Below are 26,078 nucleotides of genomic sequence, written 5' to 3'. Positions count from 1 at the left end.
TTGCATTTCTGGCATGTGAAGTTTGGCTTTTCCACTGGCAAGTCTGAGAACATGTAGCAGGAGAGTGCCAAATGTGTGTGGGTAGAATATATATCCCACGGGGGTAAAATTGAAAAAAGTTGAAAACAATTTTTTTTTGGACTTAGTCATTTTTCCGGCGTTTATCAGACTTTCAGATAGGGCAAATGTCAGTGAGCATTACGATTTCAGTTCCAGAGCGATTCACCCAATGAGTCCTTGATATTTAGTCGTTTTCAGCCAATATTTTGGATTTTTGAAAATGTAACTTTTTTGTGAAAATATCCACTAAATGAGGGAATAATATGTGTGAGGGTACCCCAGGAGAGTTCCAAATGTGTGTGGGTAGAATATATATCCCATGTGGGTAAAATTGAAAAAAGTTGAAACAAATTTTTTTTTGGACTTAGTCATTTTTCCGGCGTTTATCAGACTTTCAGATAGGGGAAATGTCAGTGAGCTTTCCGATTTCAGTTCCAGAGCGATTTGCCCAATGAGTCCTTGATATTTAGTCGTTTTCAGCCAATATTTTGGATTTTTGAAAATGTAACTTTTTTGTGAAAATATCCACTAAATGAGGGAATAATATGTGTGAGGGTACCCCAGGAGAGTTCCAAATGTGTGTGGGTAGAATATATATCCCACGGGGGTAAAATTGAAAAAAGTTGAAAATTTTATTTTTTTGACTTAGTCATTTTTCCGGCGTTTATCAGACTTTCAGATAGGGCAAATGTCAGTGAGCATTACGATTTCAGTTCCAGAGCGATTCGCCCAATGAGTCCTTCATATTTAGTCGTTTTCAGCCAATATTTTGGATTTTTGAAAATTTCACTTTTTTGTGAAAATATCCACTAAATGAGGGAATAATATGTGTGAGGGTACCCCAGGAGAGTTCCAAATGTGTGTAGGTAGAATCCCACGTGGGTAAAATTGAAAAAAGTTGAAAAAAAATTTTTTTTGAACTTAGTCATTTTTCCGGCTTTTATCAGACTTTCACATAAGGGAAATGTCATTGAGCGCTCCGATTTCAGTTCCAGAGCGATTCGCCCAATGAGTCCTTGATATTTAGTTGTTTTCAGCCAATTTTCTGCATTTTTGAAAATTTCACTTTTTTGTGAAAATGTCCCCTAAATGAGGGAATAATATGTGCGAGGGTACCCCAGGAGAGTTCCAAATGTGTGTGGGTAGAATATATATCCCACGTGGGTAAAATTGAAAAAAGTTGAAAAAAATTTTTTTTTGGACTTAGTCATTTTTCCAGCGTTTATCAGACTTTCAGCTAGGGCAAATGTCAGTGAGCATTCCAATTTCAGTTCCAGAGCGATTCGCCTAATGAGTCCTTGATATTTAGTCGTTTTCAGCCAATATTTTGGATTTTTGAAAATTTAACTTTTTTGGGAAAATATCCAGTAAATGAGGGAATAATATGTGTAAGGGTACCCCAGGAGAGTTCCAAATGTGTGTGGGTAGAATATATATCCCACGTGGGTAAAATTGAAAAAAGTTGAAAAAAATTTTTTTTTGGACTTAGTCATTTTTCCAGCGTTTATCAGACTTTCAGCTAGGGCAAATGTCAGTGAGCATTCCAATTTCAGTTCCAGAGCGATTCGCCTAATGAGTCCTTGATATTTAGTCGTTTTCAGCCAATATTTTGGATTTTTGAAAATTTAACTTTTTTGGGAAAATATCCAGTAAATGAGGGAATAATATGTGTAAGGGTACCCCAGGAGAGTTCCAAATGTGTGTGGGTAGAATATATATCCCACGTGGGTAAAATTGAAAAAAGTTGAAAAAAAATTTTTTTTCACTTACTAATTTTTCCGGCTTTTATCAGACTTTCACATAAGGGAAATGTCAGTGAGCGCTCCGATTTCAGTTCCAGAGCGATTTGCCCAATGAGTCCTTGATATTTCGTCATTTTCAGCCAATATTTTGGATTTTTTAAAATTTCACTTTTTTGGGAAAATATCCACTAAATGAGGGAATAATATGTGTGAGGGTACCCCAGGAGAGTTCCAAATGTGTGTGGGTAAAATATATATCCCACGGGGGTAAAATTGAAAAAAGTTGAAAAAAATTTTTTTGGACTTAGTTATTTTTCCGGCGTTTATCAGACTTTCAGATAGGGCAAATGTCAGTGAGCATTCCGATTTCAGTTCCAGAGCGATTCACCCAATGAGTCCTTGATATTTAGGCGTTTTCAGCCAATATTTTGGATTTTTGAAAATGTAACTTTTTTGTGAAAATATCCACTAAATGAGGGAATAATATGTGTGAGGGTACCCCAGGAGAGTTCCAAATGTGTGCGGGTAGAATATATATCCCACGTGGGTAAAATTGAAAAAAGTTGAAAAAAATTTTTTTTTGGACTCTAGTCATTTTTCCGGCGTTTATCAGACTTTCAGATAGGGCAAATGTCAGTGAGCATTCCGATTTCAGTTCCAGAGCGATTCGCCCAATGAGTCCTTGATATTTAGTCGTTTTCAGCCAATATTTTGGATTTTTGAAAATTTCACTTTTCTGTGAAAATATCCACTAAATGAGGGAATAATATGTGTGAGGGTACCCCAGGAGAGTTCCAAATGTGTGTGAGTAGAATATATATCCCACGGGGGTAAAATTGAAAAAAGTTGAAAAAAAATTTTTTTTGGACTCAGTCATTTTTCCAGCGTTTATCAGATTTTCAGATAGGGGAAATGTCAGTGAGCGTTCCGATTTCAGTTCCAGAGCGATTCGCCCAATGAGTCCTTAATATTTAGTCGTTTTCAGGCAATTTTCTGGATTTTTGAAAATTTCACTTTTTTGTGAAAATATCCACTAAATGAGGGAATAATATGTGTGAGGGTACCCCAGGAGAGTTCCAAATGTGTGTGGGTAGAATATATATCCCACGTGGGTAAAATTTAAAAAAGTTGAAAAAAATGTTTTTTTGGACTTAGTCATTTTTCCGGCGTTTATCAGACTTTCAGATAGGGCAAATGTCAGTGAGCATTCCGATTTCAGTTCCAGAGCGATTTGCCCAATGAGTCCTTGATATTTAGTCATTTTCAGCCAATATTTTGATTTTTGAAAATTTCACTTTTTTGTGAAAATATCCACTAAATGAGGGAATAATATGTGTGAGGGTACCCCAGGAGAGTACCAAATGTGTGTGGGTAGAATATATATCCCACGGGGGTAAAATTGAAAAAAGTTGAAAAATTTTTTTTTTTTTACTTGGTCATTTTTCCGGCGTTTATCAGATTTTCAGATAGGGCAAATGTCAGTGAGCATTCCGATTTCAATTCCAGAGCAATTCACCCAATGAGTCCTTGATATTTAGTCGTTTTCAGCCAATTTTCTGGATTTTTGAAAATTTCACCTTTTTGTGAAAATATCCACTAAATGAGGGAATAATATGTGTGAGGGTACCCCAGGAGAGTTCCAAATGTGTGTGGGTAGAATATATATCCGACGTGGGAAATATTGAAAAAAGTTGAAAAAAATTTGGGGATATATATTCTACCCAAACACATTCGGAACTCTCCTGGGGTACCCTCACACATATTATTCCCTCATTTAGTGGATTTTTTCACAAAAAAGTGAAATTTTCAAAAATCCAGAAAATTGGCTGAAAACGACTAAATATCAAGGACTCATTGGGCGAATCTCTCTGGAACTGAAATCGGAATGCTCACTGACATTTCCCCTATCTGAAAGTCTGATAAACGCCGGAAAAATGACTAAGTCCCAAAAAAAAAATTGTTTTCATCTTTTTTCAATTTTAACCCTGTGGGATATATTTTCTACCCACAAACATTTGGAACTCTCCTGGGGTACCCTCACACACATTATTCCCTCATTTAGTGGATATTTTCACAAAAAAGTGAAATTTTCAAAAATCCAAAAAATTGGCTGAAAACGACTAAATATCAAGGACTCATTGGGCGAATCGCTCTGGAACTGAAATCGGAATGCTCACTGACATTTCCCCTATCTGAAAGTCTGATAAACGCCGGAAAAATGTCTAAGTACAAAAAGAAAATTGTTTTCAACTTTTTTCAATTTTAACCCTGTGGAATATATATTCTACCCACACACATTTGGAACTCTCCTGGGGTACCCTCACACATATTATTCCCTCATTTAGTGAATATTTTCACAAAAAAGTGAAATTTTCAAAAATCCAGAAAATTGGCTGAAAACGACTAAATATCAAGGACTCATTGGGTGATACGCTCTGGAACTGAAATCGGAATGCTCACTGACATTTCCCCTATCTGAAAGTCTGATAAACGCCGGAAAAATGACTAAGTACCAAAAAAAATTTTTTTCAACTTTTTTCAATTTTACCCCCGTGGGATATATATTCTACCCAAACACATTCGGAACTCTACTGGGGTACCCTCACACATATTATTCCCTCATTTAGTGGATTTTTTCACAAAAAAGTGAAATTTTCAAAAATCCAGAAAATTGGCTGAAAACGACTAAATATCAAGGACTCATTGGGCGAATCGCTCTGGAACTGAAAGCGGAATGCTCATTGACATTTCCCCTATCTGAAAGTCTGATAAACGCCGGAAAAATGACTAAGTCCCAAAAAAAAAATAGTTTTCATCTTTTTTCAATTTTAACCCTGTGGGATATATATTCTACCCACACACATTTCGAACTCTCCTGGGGTACCCTCACACATATTATTCCCTCATTTAGTGGATTTTTTCACAAAAAAGTGAAATTTTCAAAAATCCAGAAAATTGGCTGAAAACGACGAAATATCAAGGACTCATTGGGCGAATCGCTCTGGAACTGAAATCGTAACGCTCACTGACATTTCCCCTATCTGAAAGTCTGATAAATGCCGGAAAAATGACTAAGTACAAAAAAAAAATTTTTTCAACTTTTTTCAATTTCACCCCCGTGGGATGTATATTCTACCCACACACATTTGAAACTCTCCTGGAGTACCCACACACATATTATTCCCTCATTTAGTGGATATTTTCACAAAAAAGTGAAATTTTCAAAAATCCAGAAAATTGGCTGAAAATGACTAAATATCAAGGACTCATTGGGCGAATCGCTCTGGAACTGAAATCGGAATGCTCACTGACATTTCCCCTATCTGAAAGTCTGATAAACGCCAGAAAAATGAATAAGTACCAAAAAAAAAATTGTTTTCAACTTTTTTCATTTTTAACCCTGTGGAATATATATTCTACCCACACACATTTGGAATGCTCCTGGGGTACCCTCACACATATTATTCCCTCATTTAGTGGATATATTCACAAAAAAGTGAAATTTTCAAAAATCCAGAAAATTGGCTGAAAACGACTAAATATCAAGGACTCATTGGGTGAATCGCTCTGGAACTGAAATCGGAATGCTCACTGACATTTCCCCTATCTGAAAGTCTGATAAACGCCGGAAAAATGACTAAGTACCAAACAAAAATTTTTTCAACTTTTTTCAATTTCACCCCCATGGGATGTATATTCTACCCACACACATTTGAAACTCTCCTGGAGTACCCACACACATATTGTTCCCTCATTTAGTGGATATTTTCACAAAAAAGTGAAATTTTCAAAAATCCAGAAAATTGGCTGAAAATGACTAAATATCAAGGACTCATTGGGTGAATCGCTCTGGAACTGAAATCGGAATGCTCACTGACATTTCCCCTATCTGAAAGTCTGATAAACGCCAGAAATATGACTAAGTACAAAAAAAAAAATTTTTTAAACTTATTGCAATTTTAACCCTGTGGGATATATACTAGCCACACACATTTGGAACTCTCCTGGGGTACCCTCACACATATTATTCCCTCATTTAGTGGATATTTTCATAAAAAAGTGAAATTTTCAAAAATCCAGAAAATTGGCTGAAAACGACTAAATATCAAGGACTCATTGGGTGAATCGCTCTGGAACTGAAATCGGAATGCTCACTGACATTTCCCCTATCTGAAAGTCTGATAAACGCCGGAAAAATTACTAAGTACCAAAAAAAAATTTTTTCAACTTTTTTAAATTTTACCCCCGTGGGATATATATTCTACCCAAACACATTCGGAACTCTCCTGGGGTACCCTCACACACATTATTCCCTCATTTAGTGGATATTTTCACAAAAAAGTAAAATTTTAAAAAATTGGCTGAAAACGACTAAATATCAAGGACTCATTGGGCGAATCGCTCTGGAACTGAAATCGTAACGCTCACTGACATTTCCCCTATCTGAAAGTCTGATAAATGCCGGAAAAATGACTAAGTACAAAAAAAAAATTTTTTCAACTTTTTTCAATTTCACCCCCGTGGGATGTATATTCTACCCACACACATTTGAAACTCTCCTGGAGTACCCACACACATATTATTCCCTCATTTAGTGGATATTTTCACAAAAAAGTGAAATTTTCAAAAATCCAGAAAATTGGCTGAAAATGACTAAATATCAAGGACTCATTGGGCGAATCGCTCTGGAACTGAAATCGGAATGCTCACTGACATTTCCCCTATCTGAAAGTCTGATAAACGCCAGAAAAATGAATAAGTACCAAAAAAAAAATTGTTTTCAACTTTTTTCATTTTTAACCCTGTGGAATATATATTCTACCCACACACATTTGGAATGCTCCTGGGGTACCCTCACACATATTATTCCCTCATTTAGTGGATATATTCACAAAAAAGTGAAATTTTCAAAAATCCAGAAAATTGGCTGAAAACGACTAAATATCAAGGACTCATTGGGTGAATCGCTCTGGAACTGAAATCGGAATGCTCACTGACATTTCCCCTATCTGAAAGTCTGATAAACGCCGGAAAAATGACTAAGTACCAAACAAAAATTTTTTCAACTTTTTTCAATTTCACCCCCATGGGATGTATATTCTACCCACACACATTTGAAACTCTCCTGGAGTACCCACACACATATTGTTCCCTCATTTAGTGGATATTTTCACAAAAAAGTGAAATTTTCAAAAATCCAGAAAATTGGCTGAAAATGACTAAATATCAAGGACTCATTGGGTGAATCGCTCTGGAACTGAAATCGGAATGCTCACTGACATTTCCCCTATCTGAAAGTCTGATAAACGCCAGAAATATGACTAAGTACAAAAAAAAAAATTTTTTAAACTTATTGCAATTTTAACCCTGTGGGATATATACTAGCCACACACATTTGGAACTCTCCTGGGGTACCCTCACACATATTATTCCCTCATTTAGTGGATATTTTCATAAAAAAGTGAAATTTTCAAAAATCCAGAAAATTGGCTGAAAACGACTAAATATCAAGGACTCATTGGGTGAATCGCTCTGGAACTGAAATCGGAATGCTCACTGACATTTCCCCTATCTGAAAGTCTGATAAACGCCGGAAAAATTACTAAGTACCAAAAAAAAATTTTTTCAACTTTTTTAAATTTTACCCCCGTGGGATATATATTCTACCCAAACACATTCGGAACTCTCCTGGGGTACCCTCACACACATTATTCCCTCATTTAGTGGATATTTTCACAAAAAAGTAAAATTTTAAAAAATTGGCTGAAAACGACTAAATATCAAGGACTCATTGGGCGAATCTCTCTGGAAATGAAATCGGAATGCTCACTGACATTTCCCCTATCTGAAAGTCTGATAAACGCCTGAAAAATGACCAAGTCCAAAAAAAAAATTATTTTTAACTTTTTTCAATTTTACCCCCGTGGGATGTATATTCTACCCAAACACATTTGGAACTCTCCTGGGGTACCCTCACACATATTATTCCCTCATTTAGTTGATATTTTCACAAAAAAGTAAAATTTTCAAAAATCCAGAAAATTGGCTGAAAACGACTAAATATCAAGGACTCATTGGGCGAATCGCTCTGGAACAGAAATCGGAATGCTCACAGACATTTCCCCTATCTGAAAGTCTGATAAACGCCGGAAAAATGACTAAGTACAAAAAGAAAATTGTTTTCAACTTTTTTCAATTTTAACCCTGTGGAATATATATTCTACCCACACACATTTGGAACTCTCCTGGGGTACCCTCACACATATTATTCCCTCATTTAGTGAATATTTTCACAAAAAAGTGAAAATTTCAAAAATCCAGAAAATTGGCTGAAAACGACTAAATATCAAGGACTCATTTGGTGAATCGCTCTGGAACTGAAATCGGAATGCTCACTGACATTTCCCCTATCTGAAAGTCTGATAAACGCCGGAAAAATGACTAAGTACCAAAAAAAAATTGTTTTCATCTTTTTTCAATTTTAACCCCGTGGGATGTATATTCTACCCACACACATCTGGAACTCTCCTGGGGTACCCTCACACATATCATTTCCTCATTTAGTGGATATTTTCACAAAAAAGTGAAATTTTCAAAAATCCAGAAAATTGGCTGAAAACGACTAAATATCAAGGAGTCATTGGGCAAATCGCTCTGGAACTGAAATCGGAATGCTCACTGACATTTCCCCTATCTGAAAGTCTGGTAAACGCCGAAAAAATGACTAAGTCCCAAAAAAATTTTTTTAAACTTTTTTCAATTTTATCCCCGTGGGATATATATTCTACCCAAACACATTTGGAACTCTCCTGGGGTACCCTCACACACATTATTCCCTCATTTAGTGGATTTTTTCACAAAAAAGTGAAATTTTCAAAAATCCAGAAAATTGGCTGAAAATGACTAAATATCAAGGACTCATTGGGCGAATCGCTCTGGAACTGAAATCGGAATGCTCACTGACATTTCCCCTATCTGAAAGTCTGATAAACGCCAGAAATATGACTAAGTACAAAAAAAAAAATTTTTTAAACTTATTGCAATTTTAACCCTGTGGGATATATACTAGCCACACACATTTGGAACTCTCCTGGGGTACCCTCACACATATTATTCCCTCATTTAGTGGATATTTTCATAAAAAAGTGAAATTTTCAAAAATCCAGAAAATTGGCTGAAAACGACTAAATATCAAGGACTCATTGGGTGAATCGCTCTGGAACTGAAATCGGAATGCTCACTGACATTTCCCCTATCTGAAAGTCTGATAAACGCCGGAAAAATGACTAAGTACCAAAAAAAAATTTTTTCAACTTTTTTAAATTTTACCCCCGTGGGATATATATTCTACCCAAACACATTCGGAACTCTCCTGGGGTACCCTCACACACATTATTCCCTCATTTAGTGGATATTTTCACAAAAAAGTAAAATTTTAAAAAATTGGCTGAAAACGACTAAATATCAAGGACTCATTGGGCGAATCTCTCTGGAACTGAAATCAGAATGCTCACTGACATTTCCCCTATCTGAAAGTCTGATAAACGCCTGAAAAATGACCAAGTCCAAAAAAAAAATTATTTTTAACTTTTTTCAATTTTACCCCCGTGGGATGTATATTCTACCAAAACACATTTGGAACTCTCCTGGGGTACCCTCACACATATTATTCCCTCATTTAGTTGATATTTTCACAAAAAAGTAAAATTTTCAAAAATCCAGAAAATTGGCTGAAAACGACTAAATATCAAGGACTCATTGGGCGAATCGCTCTGGAACTGAAATCGGAATGCTCACAGACATTTCCCCTATCTGAAAGTCTGATAAACGCCGGAAAAATGACTAAGTACAAAAAGAAAATTGTTTTCAACTTTTTCCAATTTTAACCCTGTGGAATATATATTCTACCCACACACATTTGGAACTCTCCTGGGGTACCCTCACACATATTATTCCCTCATTTAGTGAATATTTTCACAAAAAAGTGAAAATTTCAAAAATCCAGAAAATTGGCTGAAAACGACTAAATATCAAGGACTCATTTGGTGAATCGCTCTGGAACTGAAATCGGAATGCTCACTGACATTTCCCCTATCTGAAAGTCTGATAAACGCCGGAAAAATGACTAAGTACCAAAAAAAAATTGTTTTCATCTTTTTTCAATTTTAACCCTGTGGGATATATATTCTACCCACACACATTTGGAACTCTCCTGGGGTACCCTCACACATATTATTCCCTCATTTAGTGGATATTTTCACAAAAAAGTGAAATTTTAAAAAATTGGCTGAAAACGACTAAATATCAAGGACTCATTGGGCGAATCTCTCTGGAACTGAAATCGGAATGCTCATTGACATTTCCCCTATCTGAAAGTCTGATAAACGCCAGAAAAATGACCAAGTCAAAAAAAAAAAATTATTTTAAACTTTTTTCAATTTTAACCCCGTGGGATGTATATTCTACCCACACACATCTGGAACTCTCCTGGGGTACCCTCACACATATCATTTCCTCATTTAGTGGATATTTTCACAAAAAAGTGAAATTTTCAAAAATCCAGAAAATTGGCTGAAAACGACTAAATATCAAGGACTCATTGGGCGAATCGCTCTGGAACTGAAATCGGAATGCTCACAGACATTTCCCCTATCTGAAAGTCTGATAAACGCCGGAAAAATGACTAAGTACAAAAAGAAAATTGTTTTCAACTTTTTTCAATTTTAACCCTGTGGAATATATATTCTACCCACACACATTTGGAACTCTCCTGGGGTACCCTCACACATATTATTCCCTCATTTAGTGAATATTTTCACAAAAAAGTGAAAATTTCAAAAATCCAGAAAATTGGCTGAAAACGACTAAATATCAAGGACTCATTTGGTGAATCGCTCTGGAACTGAAATCGGAATGCTCACTGACATTTCCCCTATCTGAAAGTCTGATAAACGCCGGAAAAATGACTAAGTACCAAAAAAAAATTGTTTTCATCTTTTTTCAATTTTAACCCTGTGGGATATATATTCTACCCACACACATTTGGAACTCTCCTGGGGTACCCTCACACATATTATTCCCTCATTTAGTGGATATTTTCACAAAAAAGTGAAATTTTAAAAAATTGGCTGAAAACGACTAAATATCAAGGACTCATTGGGCGAATCTCTCTGGAACTGAAATCGGAATGCTCATTGACATTTCCCCTATCTGAAAGTCTGATAAACGCCAGAAAAATGACCAAGTCAAAAAAAAAAAATTATTTTAAACTTTTTTCAATTTTAACCCCGTGGGATGTATATTCTACCCACACACATCTGGAACTCTCCTGGGGTACCCTCACACATATCATTTCCTCATTTAGTGGATATTTTCACAAAAAAGTGAAATTTTCAAAAATCCAGAAAATTGGCTGAAAACGACTAAATATCAAGGAGTCATTGGGCAAATCGCTCTGGAACTGAAATCGGAATGCTCACTGACATTTCCCCTATCTGAAAGTCTGGTAAACGCCGAAAAAATGACTAAGTCCCAGAAAATTTTTTTTAAACTTTTTTCAATTTTATCCCCGTGGGATATATATTCTACCCAAACACATTTGGAACTCTCCTGGGGTACCCTCACACACATTATTCCCTCATTTAGTGGATTTTTTCACAAAAAAGTGAAATTTTCAAAAATCCAGAAAATTGGCTGAAAACGACTAAATATCAAGGACTCATTGGGCGAATCGCTCTGGAACTGAAATCGTAACGCTCACTGACATTTCCCCTATCTGAAAGTCTGATAAACGCCAGAAATATGACTAAGTACAAAAAAAAATTGTTTTCAACTTTTTTCAATTTTAACAATGTGGAATATATATTCTACCCACACACATTTGGAACGCTCCTGGGGTACCCTCACACATATTATTCCCTCATTTAGTGGATATTTTCACAAAAAAGTGAAATTTTCAAAAATCCAGAAAATTGGCTGAAAACGACTAAATATCAAGGACTCATTGGGTGAATCTCTCTGGAACTGAAATCTGAACGCTCACTGACATTTCCCCTATCTGAAAGTCGGATAAACGCCGGAAAAATGACTAAGTACAAAAAAAAATATTTTTTCAACTCTTTTCAATTTTAACCCCCGTGGGATATATATTCTACCCACACACATTTGGAACTCTCCTGGGGTACCCTCACACATATATTATTCCCTCATTTAGTGGATATTTTCACAAAAAAGTGAAATTTTAAAAAATTGGCTGAAAATGACTAAATATCAAGGACTCATTGGGCGAATCTCTCTGGAACTGAAATCGGAACGCTCACTGACATTTCCCCTATCTGAAAGTCTGATAAACGCCGGAAAAATGACTAAGTCCAAAAAAAATTTTTTTTTAACTTTTTTCAATTTTACCCCCGTGGGATATATGTTCTACCCACACACATTTGGAACTCTCCTGGGATACCCTCGCACATATTATTCCCTCATTTAGTGGATATTTTCGCAAAAAAGTGAAATTTTTAAAAATCCAGAACATTGGCTGAAAACCACAAATTATCAAGGACTCATTGGGAGAATCGCTCTGGAACTGAAATCGGAACGCTCACTGACATTTCCCCTATATGAAAGTCTGATAAACGGCGGAAAAATGACTAGGTCCAAAAAAATTTTTTCTCAACTTTTTTCAATTTTACCCCCGTGGGATATATATTCTACCCACACACATTTGGATCTCTCCTGGGGTACCCTCACACATATTATTCCCTCATTTAGTGGATATTTTCTCAAAAAAGTGAAATTTTTAAAAATCCAGAAAATTGGCTGAAAACCACAAATTATCAAGGACTCATTGGGATAATCGCTCTGGAACTGAAATTGGAACGCTCACTGACATTTCCCCTATCTGAAAGTCTGATAAACGGCGGAAAAATGACTAGATCCAAAAAAATTTTTTTCAACTTTTTTCAATTTTACCCCCGTGGGATATATATTCTACCCACACACATTTGGAACTCTCCTGGGGTACCCTCACACATATTATTCCCTTATTTAGTGGATATTTTTGCAAAAAAGTGAAATTTTCAAAAATCCAAAATATTGGCTGAAAACGTCGAAATATCAAGGACTCATTGTAAGAATCGCTGTTATGTTCTGCTACCAAAGCTAAGGAAAGAGAGGAGATCTGTCCCTACTATAAGACTCAGCTGAATCCCTACGATGTAACAGGGAACCTGATCCTGCGATCAGACCTGCTAAAGTCCTAATCTAGTCTGTTGGAGACCTATAGATTTGGGGAGGGAATCCCTACAAGTACTAAGGACTGGGAGGAATATGGGACACCTCCTAACTGAAATAGTAGCAGACAGACGAACAAACAAAATAGATAGAACATAGAGGTCCGTAGACCAAGCAAACTAACAGAGTAAGATACAGAGCACAGGCTAGCTAGAAAGTAGATATACAATGAAGTCCAGCAAAGCCAGAAGGGTGGAGCAGGATTAAATAGGCCAACAAGGTCATGTGACCAGCAAAGGAAAAAAAAACTAACAGCAAGGTTCTAACAGTACCCCCCCTTCTAAGAGGATCCTCCGGATCCCCTAGGACCAGGCTTATCAGGAAATCTCCTGTGAAACGCTCTGATAAGTCTGGACGCGGTAACATCATCTGACCTCACCCAAGAGTTATCCTCGGGTCCGAAACCTTTCCAGGCCACAAGATACTGCAAACTACCTCTATACCGTCTAGAGTCAAGGATGCGAGAAATTTCATATTCCCCGTCCTCCACCACCGGAGGAACAGAGGCAGAGGCGTCACCATCCGACACAACAGCTTTTTTTAACAGAGAGACATGAAAGACCGGATTAATTCTCCAGGAGGTAGGAACCTCCAACCTAACAGCAGATTGGTTGACAACCTGAAGCACCTTAAAGGGCCCTACAAACTTGGGACCCAATTTCTTAGAAGGAATCCTCAACCGCAGATTCCTAGAGGACAACCAAACCATGTCACCAACAGCGAACAAAACCTCCTGTCGTTTCCTATCAAAGTAGTCTTTAGATTTTCTGTTGGCCTCCTGAAGATTACCACGCACATCCGTCCAAACTCTTTCCAAATCACCGGAGAAATTCTCCTCCTCAGGCACGGCAGATCCCAACTTGGAGAACGACCCAAACGACGGATGTCTCCCAGAACAACAAAAAAAAGGCGAACAACCAGCAGAAGAAGATGTATGATTGTTCAGAGCAAATTCGGCAAGTGGCAGAAACTCAGACCACCCCTCTTGATTGTCTGCCACAAAACAACGCAAGAACTGCTCAACATCCTGGTTTTTCCTTTCTGTCTGGCCATTAGATTCAGGATGATATCCGGACGAAAACGACAAATGAATTCCCAACCTGTCACAAAAGGCACGCCAAAAACGAGCCACGAACTGAGGACCCCTATCAGAAACAATGTCAGTAGGAACGCCATGAAGTCTGACAATTTCCTTGACAAAGGCCTTAGCGAGAGTTTTAGCGCAGGGCAGTTTGACGAAGGGAACCAAGTGACACATCTTGCTAAAACGGTCCACGACCACCCAGATGACAGTAAAACCCTCAGAGGGGGGAAGGTCAGTTATAAAGTCCATAGCCAAATGTGTCCAAGGAGCACTGGGGACCTCCAAAGGACAAAGCAACCCCGCAGCAGGAGTATGTGAGGACTTAGATCTAGCACATATAGTACATTGGCGCACCCACTTAATGACTTCCTTCTGCCATCCAGGCCACCAAAAACTGCGACCCACCAGTCTCTTGGTCTCAGAGATTCCGGGATAACCTGCCAACCGAGATTCGTGACACTCAACAAACAAATCTCTCCTAAAGGTCCCAGGCACAAACAACCTCCCATGAGGAGTGTTAGATGGGGCATTCTCCTGAGCTTTAAGAATCTCATCTTCCAAAACGGAGTCTAAAGCAGCTATCACAACACCTTCTTGTAAAATGTTTTCCTCTTTCTCAGCACCGACTATGGGAGAAAAACTGCGAGACAAGGCATCCGCCTTAACATTCTTAGTACCAGGGATGTAAGTAACGGAGAAATTAAACCGCGAGAAAAACAGTGCCCACCTAGCCTGACGGGCATTCAGGCGCTTGGCAGCGTCAAGATATATCAGATTTTTATGATCCGTAAGAACCTGAACGGGAAATTCCACACCTTCCAAGAAGTGGCGCCAGTGTTCAAATGCGAGTTTAATAGCCAATAATTCCCGATTACCAATATCGTAATTCAATTCAGTCTCCGAAAATTTTTTTGAAAAAAATGCACAGGGATGTAATCCATCCCCGTTATCCTGAGACAATACTGCGCCAACCCCCACAGAGGAAGCATCAACCTCAACCAAAAACGGCCTAGTAACATCAGGCTGCATAAGGATGGGAGCAGAGGTGAACCTCTCCTTGAGATATACAAAAGCTTCAATGGCCTCAGAAGACCACTGAACCGCATCAGCACCTTTCCTGGTGAGATCAGTCAGAGGTTTGACAATACTAGAAAAATTTTTTATGAATTTTCTATAGTAATTGGCGAAACCCAAAAACCTCTGTATCGATTTCAAACCAATAGGCCTAGGCCATTCCTGCACAGCCTGAACCTTATCCGGATCCATCTCAAAACCTTTGCTGGAGATAATGTAGCCCAAAAAACTAATTCTCTGTACAGCGAACTCACATTTCTCCAGCTTAGCAAAAAGCGAATTGTCCATTAATAACTGTAATACCTCACGCACGCTCCGCCAATGAGACTCCAGATCTGGCGAATAAATCAAAATGTCATCCAAATACACAACCACATTTTTACCGATCAAAGGTCTAAGGATGTCATTAATCAGATTCTGAAAAAATGCAGGAGCATTAGTAAGACCAAAAGGCATAACCATATTCTCAAAATGACCCACAGGAGTGTTAAAAGCAGTCTTCCATTCATCACCCTCCTTCATGCGCAACAGATTGTATGCCCCCTTAAGGTCAATTTTAGAGCACCACTTGGCCCCCAATAACTGGTTAAACAGATCAGGAATCAATGGCAGTGGGTAAGGATTGCGTACCGTAATTTTGTTAATCTCACGAAAATCCAGACAAGGACGTAAACCGCCGTCCTTTTTTTTTACAAAAAAAAATCCAACCGCCACAGGAGACTTAGAGGGCCTAATGTGACCGGCGGCCAAACTTGTCTGTATGTATTCCTCCAAAGCCTTCCTCTCAGGAATAGTAAGGTTAAATAAACGACTTTTAGGAAGAGTCGCTCCAGGGACAAATTCAATAGAACAATCATAGTCTCTATGGGGAGGCAAAACCTGCGATTCTTTCTCAGAAAAAACTCTCCAAAAATCCTGAATAGGAACAGGCAATTCTCCCCTATCCAAAGCTGCAATACGCCCGTTACAACACTTGTCATAACATTTATGGCTCCAGGATTTAATTTCACTGGTAGACCAATCCAGTACAGGATTGTGAAATTTTAACCAGGGCAAACCCAATATTACTGGAGAAGGCAAGTTATTCAACACTACCAAATCCAATTTCTCATGGTGAACACCATTAATAGTGAGAGGAAATTCACTGACCTTGAGAGTAATATTCTTCAAAGGGGAGCCATCCACAGAAACCACAGCAATGGGGGATGATAAAGGTTCAGGTTTTAAATTGAGTTTTTCCACGAATCCCCCATCAATTACATTCAGTGTAGACCCGCAATCAACAAACACCCGAAATTCCATTAATTTTTCCTGAGCAATCGTGGAAGCAGCTAAAAATATACCCTTGGAATTTAAACAGGCAATACGGGCGTGACTGACCTTTTTTTTTTCTTTCTTCATACGAAGATCACAGCCTTTAATCAAATGACCAGATTTCCCGCAATAGAAACACAAGCCTTCTGAAAAACGACGGTGTTTTTCTTGAGAGCGAGGTGTCACCGATCCAATCTCCATCGGTTCACCACTGTTAGTACACACATTATCATAACCAGAAACTGACATAGCAGAGGATTTGCTCTCATTAACCCTAGCACGCAGTCTTCTATCCACCCGTATAGCTAATTGCATAGCCTGTTGCAAATCCTCAGATGTAGGATAAGCAATTAGCAGGTCTTTAACCTTTTCACTGAGCCCAGCAAGAAATAGACTTTTCAGAGCAGAATCCTTCCACCCTGTTTGAGTGGACCAACGACGAAAATGTGTACAATATTTTTCCATATTACCTGATCCTTGTTTTAAACGTCTCAACTCAGTCTCAGCTGATGCCACACGGTCAGGATCATCATATAATAGTCCTAAAGCAGAAAAAAAACTATCCACTGATCTGAAGCATGTATCACTAGGTTGCAAAGAAAAGGCCACTCCTGAGGCTCTTTGCGCAAAAGTGACATTATGAACCCTACGCGCTGGGATTCATCCACAGAGGACTTGGGTCTCAAACGAAAATACAATAAGCAAGCATTTTTAAATGAAAAAAATTCTCGATGTTCACCAAAAAATAAATCCGGCAAACATACCTTAGGCTCCAAGAAATATGCTCCAGAACAGCTACTCACGTGCTGACGGAGCTCGGCCACTTCCAGAGAGAGTCCCCGCAGGTGTTTAGCCAAATCCTGAACCGACACCATGATGGAACAAAAAAAAATCTTTCCTTAGAGAATTTACAGGCTGGACTTACTGTTATGTTCTGCTACCAAAGCTAAGGAAAGAGAGGAGATCTGTCCCTACTATAAGACTCAGCTGAATCCCTACGATGTAACAGGGAACCTGATCCTGCGATCAGACCTGCTAAAGTCCTAATCTAGTCTGTACGGAGACCTATAGATTTGGGGAGGGAATCCCTACAAGTACTAAGGACTGGGAGGAATATGGGACACCTCCTAACAGAAATAGTAGCAGACAGACGAACAAACAAAATAGATAGAACATAGAGGTCCGTAGACCAAGCAAACTAACAGAGTAAGATACAGAGCACAGGCTAGCTAGAAAGTAGATATACAATGTAGTCCAGCAAAGCCAGAAGGGTGGAGCAGGATTAAATAGGCCAACAAGGTCATGTGACCAGCAAAGGAAAAAAAACCTAACAGCAAGGTTCTAACAATCGCTCTGGAACTGAAATCGGAACGCTCACTGACATTTCCCCTATCTGAAAGTCTGATAAACGCCGGAAAAATGACTAAGTCCAAAAAAAAAATTTTTTCAACTTTTTTCAATTTTACCCCCGTGGGATATATATTCTACCCACACACATTTGGAACTCTCCTGGGGTACCCTCACACATATTATTCCCTCATTTAGTGGATATTTTCGCAAAAAAGCGAAATTTTTAAAAATCCAGAAAATTGGCTGAAAACCACAAATTATCAAGGGCTCATTGGGTGAATCGCTCTGGAACTGAAAGTGGAACGCTCACTGACATTTCCCCTATCTGAAAGTCTGATAAACGCCGGAAAAATGACTAAGTCGAAAAAAAAATTTTTTTCAACTTTTTTCAATTTTACCCCCGTGGGATATATATTCTACCCACACACATTTGGAACTCTCCTGGGGTACCCTCACATATTGTTCCCCCATTTAGTGGATATTTTCACAAAAAAGCGAACTTTTCAAAAATTCAGAAAATTGGCTGAAAACGACTAAATATCAAGGACTCATCGGGCGAATCGCTCTGGAACTGAAATCAGAACTCTCACTGACATTTCCCCTCTCTGAAAGTCTGATAAACGACGAAAAAATGACTAAGTCCAAAAAATTTTTTTCAACTTTTTTCAATTTTACCCCCGTGGGATATATATTCTACCCACACACATTTGGAACTCTCCTGGGGTACCCTCACACATATTATTCCCTCATTTGGTGGATATTTTCATAAAAAAGTGAAATTTTCAAAAATCCAGAAAATTGGCTGAAAACGATTAAATATCAAGGACTCATTGGGCGAATCGCTCTGGAACTAACATCAGAATGCTCACTGACATTTCCCTTATCTAAAAGTCTGATAAACGCCGGAAAAATGACTAAGTCAAAAAAATTTTTTTTTTCAACTTTTTTAAATTTTACCCCCGTGGGATATATATTCTACCCACACACATTTGGAAGTCTCCTGGGGTACCCTCACACATATTATTCCCTCATTTAGAGGATATTTTCACAAAAAAGTGAAATTTTCAAAAATCCAAAATATTGGCTGAAAACCACAAATTATCAAGGACTCATTGGGCGAATCGCTCTGGAACTGAAATCGGAATGCTCACTGACATTTCCCCTATCTGAATGTCTGATAAACACCGGAAAAATGACTAAGTCCAAAAAAAAATTTTTTTCAACTTTTTTCAATTTTACGCCCGTGGGATATATATTCTACCCACACACATTTGGAACTCTCCTGGGGTACCCTCACACATATTATTCCCTCATTTAGTGGATACTTTCACAAAAAAGTGAAATTTTCAAAAATCCAAAATATTGGCTGAAAACGACTAAATATCAAGGACTCATTGAGCGAATCGCTCTGGAACTGAAATCGGAGCGCTCACTGACATTTCCCCTATCTGAAAGTCTGATAAACGGCGGAAAAATGACTAGGTCCAAAAAAAATTTTTTTTTAACTTTTTTCAATTTTACCCCCGTGGGATATATATTCTACCCACACACATTTGGAACTCTCCTGGGGTACCCTCACACATATTATTCCCTCATTTAGTGGATATTTTCGCAAAAAAGTGAAATTTTTAAAAATCCAGAAAATTGGCTGAAAACCACAAATTATCAAGGACTCATTGGGTGAATCGCTCTGGAACTGAAAGCGGAATGCTCACTGACATTTCCCCTATCTGAAAGTCTGATAAACGCCAGAAAAATGACTAAGTCGAAAACATTTTTTTTTTAAACTTTTTTCAATTTTACCCCCGTGGGATATATATTCTACCCACACACATTTGGAACTCTCCTGGGATATCCTCGCACATATTATTCCCTCATTTAGTGGATATTTTCGCAAAAAAGTGAAATTTTTAAAAATCCAGAAAATTGGCTGAAAACCACAAATTATCAAGGACTCATTGGGCGAATCGCTCTGGAACTGAAATCGGAATGCTCACTGACATTTCCCCTATCTGAAAGTCTGATAAACGCCGCAAAAATGACTAAGTCCAAAAAAATGTTTTTTTCAACTTTTTTCAATTTTACCCCCGTGGGATATATATTCTACCCACACACATTTGGAACTCTCCTGGGGTACCCTCACACATATTATTCCCTCATTTAGTGGATATTTTCACAAAAAAGTGAAATTTTCAAAAATCCAGAAAATTGGCTGAAAACCACAAATTAGCAAAGAACTCATTGGGTGAATCGTTCTGGAACTGAAATCGGAAAGCTCACTGACATTTCCCCTATCTGAAAGTCTGATAAACGCCGGAAAAATGACTAAGTCGAAAAAAAATTTTTTTTTTACTTTTTTCAATTTTACCCCCGTGGGATATATATTCTACCCACACACATTTGGAACTCTCCTGGGATACCCTCGCACATATTATTCCCTCATTTAGTGGATATTTTCGCAAAAAAGTGAAATTTTTAAAAATCCAGAAAATTGGATGAAAACCACAAATTATCAAGGACTCATTGGGAGAATCGCTCTGGAACTGAAATCGGAACGCTCACTGACATTTCCCCTATCTGAAAGTCTGATAAACGGCAGAAAAATGACTAGGTCCAAAAAAAATTTTTTTCAACTTTTTTCAATTTTACCCCCGTGGGATATATATTCTACCCACACACATTTGGAACTCTCCTGGGGTACCCTCACACATATTATTCCCTCATTTAGTGGATATTTTCGCAAAAAAGTGAAATTTTTAAAAATCCAGAAAATTGGCTGAAAACCCCAAATTATCAAGGACTCATTGGGCGAATCGCTCTGGAACTGAAATCGGAACGCTCACTGACATTTCCCCTATCTGAAAGTCTGATAAACGCCGGAAAAATTACTAAGTCCAAAAAAAAAATTTTTTCAACTTTTTTCAATTTTACGCCCGTGGGATATATATTCTGCCCACACACATTTGGAACTCTCCTGGGGTACCCTCACACATATTATTCCCTCATTTAGTGGATATTTTCACAAAAAAGAGAAATTGTCAAAAATCCAGAAAATTGGCTGAAAACGATTAAATATCAAGGACTCATTGGGCGAATCGCTCTGGAACTAACATCAGAATGCTCACTGACATTTCCCTTATCTAAAAGTCTGATAAACGCCGGAAAAATGACTAAGTCAAAAAAAAATTTTTTTTCAACTTTTTTCAATTTTACGCCCGTGGGATATATATTCTGCCCACACACATTTGGAACTCTCCTGGGGTACCCTCACACATATTATTCCCTCATTTAGTGGATATTTTCACAAAAAAGTGAAATTTTCAAAAATCCAAAATATTGGCTGAAAACGACTAAATATCAAGGACTCATTGAGCGAATCGCTCTGGAACTGAAATCGGAACGCTCACTGACATTTCCCCTATCTGAAAGTCTGATAAACGCCGGAAAAATGACTAAGTCGAAAAAAAAAAAGTTTTCAACTTTTTTCAATTTTACCCTCGTGGGATATATATTCTACCCACACACCTTTGGAACTCTCCTGGGGTACCCTCACACATATTATTCCCTCATTTAGTGGATATTTTCGCAAAAAAGTGAAATTTTTAAAAATCCAGAAAATTGGCTGAAAACCACAAATTATCAAGGACTCATTGGGTGAATCGTTCTGGAACTGAAATCGGAACGCTCACTGACATTTCCCCTATCTGAAATTCTGATAAACGGCAGAAAAATGACTAGGTCCAAAAAAAATTTTTTTCAACTTTTTTCAATTTTACCCCCGTGGGATATATATTCTATCCACACACATTTGGATCTCTCCTGGGGTACCCTCACACATATTATTCCCTCATTTAGTGGATATTTTCACAAAAAAGTGAAATTTTTAAAAATCCAGAAAATTGGCTGAAAACCACAAATTAGCAAAGAACTCATTGGGTGAATCATTCTGGAACTGAAATCGGAAAGCTCACTGACATTTCCCCTATCTGAAAGTCTGATAAACGCCGGAAAAATGACTAAGTCGAAAAAAAATTTTTTTTTTACTTTTTTCAATTTTACCCCCGTGGGATATATATTCTACCCACACACATTTGGAACTCTCCTGGGATACCCTCGCACATATTATTCCCTCATTTAGTGGATATTTTCGCAAAAAAGTGAAATTTTTAAAAATCCAGAAAATTGGATGAAAACCACAAATTATCAAGGACTCATTGGGCGAATCGCTCTGGAACTGAAATCGGAACCCTCACTGACATTTCCCCTATCTGAAAGTCTGATAAACGCCGGAAAAATTACTAAGTCCAAAAAAAAATTTTTTTCAACTTTTTTCAATTTTACGCCCGTGGGATATATATTCTGCCCACACACATTTGGAACTCTCCTGGGGTACCCTCACACATATTATTCCCTCATTTAGTGGATATTTTCGCAAAAAAGTGAAATTTTTAAAAATCCAGAAAATTGGCTGAAAACCACAAATTATCAAGGACTCATTGGGTGAATCGTTCTGGAACTGAAATCGGAACGCTCACTGACATTTCCCCTATCTGAAATTCTGATAAACGGCAGAAAAATGACTAGGTCCAAAAAAAATTTTTTTCAACTTTTTTCAATTTTACCCCCGTGGGATATATATTCTATCCAGACACATTTGGATCTCTCCTGGGGTACCCTCACACATATTATTCCCTCATTTAGTGGATATTTTCTCAAAAAAGTGAAATTTTTAAAAATCCAGAAAATTGGCTGAAAACCACAAATTATCAAGGACTCATTGGGAGAATCGCTCTGGAGCTGAAATCGGAACACTCACTGACATTTCCCCTATCTGAAAGTCTGATAAACGCCGGAAAAATGACTAAGTCGAAAAAAATTTTTTTTTTAACTTTTTTCAATTTTACCCCCGTGGGATATATATTCTACCCACACACATTTGGAACTCTCCTGGGATACCCTCGCACATATTATTCCCTCATTTAGTGGATATTTTCGCAAAAAAGTGAAATTTTTAAAAATCCAGAAAATTGGCTGAAAACCACAAATTATCAAGGACTCATTGGGAGAATCGCTCTGGAACTGAAATCGGAACGCTCACTGACATTTCCCCTATCTGAAAGTCTGATAAACGGCAGAAAAATGACTAGGTCCAAAAAAAATTTTTTTCAACTTTTTTCAATTTTACCCCCGTGGGATATATATTCTACCCACACACATTTGGAACTCTCCTGGGATACCCTCACACATATTATTCCCTCATTTAGTGGATATTTTCGCAAAAAAGTGAAATTTTTAAAAATCCAGAAAATTGGCTGAAAACCACAAATTATCAAGGACTCATTGGGCGAATCGCTCTGGAACTGAAATCGGAACCCTCACTGACATTTCCCCTATCTGAAAGTCTGATAAACGCCGGAAAAATGACTAAGTCCAAAAAAAAATTTTTTTCAACTTTTTTCAATTTTACCCCCGTGGGATATATATTCTACCCACACACATTTGGATCTCTCCTGGGGTACCCTCACACATATTATTCCGTCATTTAGTGGATATTTTCTCAAAAAAGTGAAATTTTTAAAAATCCAGAAAATTGGCTGAAAACCCCAAATTATCAAGGACTCATTGGGCGAATCGCTCTGGAACTGAAATCGGAACGCTCACTGACATTTCCCCTATCTGAAAGTCTGATAAACGCCGGAAAAATTACTAAGTCCAAAAAAAAAATTTTTTTCAACTTTTTTCAATTTTACCCCGTGGGATATATATTCTACCCACACACATTTGGAACTCTCCTGGGGTACCCTCACACATATTATTCCCTCATTTAGTGGATATTTTTGCAAAAAAGTGAAATTGTCAAAAATCCAGAAAATTGGCTGAAAACGATTAAATATCAAGGACTCATTGGGCGAATCGCTCTGGAACTAACATCAGAATGCTCACTGACATTTCCCTTATCTAAAAGTCTGATAAACGCCGGAAAAATGACTAAGTCAAAAAAATTTTTTTTTTCAACTTTTTTAAATTTTACCCCCGTGGGATATATATTCTACCCACACACATTTGGAAGTCTCCTGGGGTACCCTCACACATATTATTCCCTCATTTAGAGGATATTTTCACAAAAAAGGGAAATTTTCAAAAATCCAAAATATTGGCTGAAAACCACAAATTATCAAGGACTCATTGGGCGAATCGCTCTGGAACTGAAAGCGGAATGCTCACTGACATTTCCCCTATCTGAAAGTCTGATAAACGCCGGAAAAATGACTAAGTCGAAAACATTTTTTTTTTAAACTTTTTTCAATTTTACCCCCGCGGGATATATATTCTACCCACACACATTTGGAACTCTCCTGGGGTACCCTCACACATATTATTCCCTCATTTAGTGCATATTTTCACAAAAAAGTGAAATTTTCAAAAATCCAGAAAATTGGCTGAAAACGTCTAAATATCAAGGATTCATTGGGTGAATCGCTCTGGAACTGAAATCGGAAAGCTCACTGACATTTCCCCTATCTGAAAGTCTGATAAACGCCGGAAAAATGAGTAAGTCAAAAAAAAAATTTTTTCAACTTTTTTCAATTTTACCCCCGTGGGATATATATTCTACCCACACACATTTGGAACTCTCCTGGGGTACCCTCACACATATTATTCCCTCATTTAGTGGATATTTTCACAAAAAAGTGAAATTTTTAAAAATCCAGAAAATTGGCTGAAAACCACAAATTAGCAAAGAACTCATTGGGTGAATCGTTCTGGAACTGAAATCGGAAAGCTCACTGACATTTCCCCTATCTGAAAGTCTGATAAACGCCGGAAAAATGACTAAGTCGAAAAAAAAATTTTTTTTAACTTTTTTCAATTTTACCCCCGTGGGATATATATTCTACCCACACACATTTGGAACTCTCCTGGGATACCCTCGCACATATTATTCCCTCATTTAGTGGATATTTTCGCAAAAAAGTGAAATTTTTAAAAATCCAGAAAATTGGCTGAAAACCACAAATTATCAAGGACTCATTGGGAGAATCGCTCTGGAACTGAAATCGGAACGCTCACTGACATTTCCCCTATCTGAAAGTCTGATAAACGGCAGAAAAATGACTAGGTCCAAAAAAATTTTTTTTCAACTTTTTTCAATTTTACCCCCGTGGGATATATATTCTACCCACACACATTTGGAACTCTCCTGGGGTACCCTCACACATATTATTCCCTCATTTAGTGGATATTTTCGCAAACAAGTGAAATTTTTAAAAATCCAGAAAATTGGCTGAAAACCACAAATTATCAAGGACTCATTGGGCGAATCGCTCTGGAACTGAAATCGGAACCCTCACTGACATTTCCCCTATCTGAAAGTCTGATAAACGCCGGAAAAATGACTAAGTCCAAAAAAAAATTTTTTTCAACTTTTTTCAATTTTACCCCCGTGGGATATATATTCTACCCACACACATTTGGATCTCTCCTGGGGTACCCTCACACATATTATTCCGTCATTTAGTGGATATTTTCTCAAAAAAGTGAAATTTTTAAAAATCCAGAAAATTGGCTGAAAACCACAAATTATCAAGGACTCATTGGGAGAATCGCTCTGGAACTGAAATCGGAACGCTCACTGACATTTCCCCTATCTGAAAGTCTGATAAACGGCAGAAAAATGACTAGGTCCAAAAAAAATTTTTTTCAACTTTTTTCAATTTTACCCCCGTGGGATATATATTCTACCCACACACATTTGGAACTCTCCTGGGGTACCCTCACACATATTATTCCCTCATTTAGTGGATATTTTCTCAAAAAAGTGAAATTTTTAAAAATCCAGAAAATTGGCTGAAAACCCCAAATTATCAAGGACTCATTGGGCGAATCGCTCTGGAACTGAAATCGGAACGCTCACTGACATTTCCCCTATCTGAAAGTTTGATAAAGCCGGAAAAATTACTAAGTCCAAAAAAAAATTTTTTTCAACTTTTTTCAATTTTACGCCCGTGGGATATATATTCTGCCCACACACATTTGGAACTCTCCTGGGGTACCCTCACACATATTATTCCCTCATTTAGTGGATATTTTCACAAAAAAGAGAAATTGTCAAAAATCCAGAAAATTGGCTGAAAACGATTAAATATCAAGGACTCATTGGGCGA

The sequence above is a fragment of the Phyllobates terribilis genome, unplaced genomic scaffold (assembly GCF_046119375.1).
Source record: "Phyllobates terribilis strain yellow unplaced genomic scaffold, ASM4611937v1 Scaffold_3__8_contigs__length_932513732, whole genome shotgun sequence".
In the NCBI taxonomy this organism is placed as follows: Eukaryota; Metazoa; Chordata; class Amphibia; order Anura; family Dendrobatidae; genus Phyllobates; species Phyllobates terribilis.
This window is presented reverse-complemented; position numbering follows the sequence as displayed.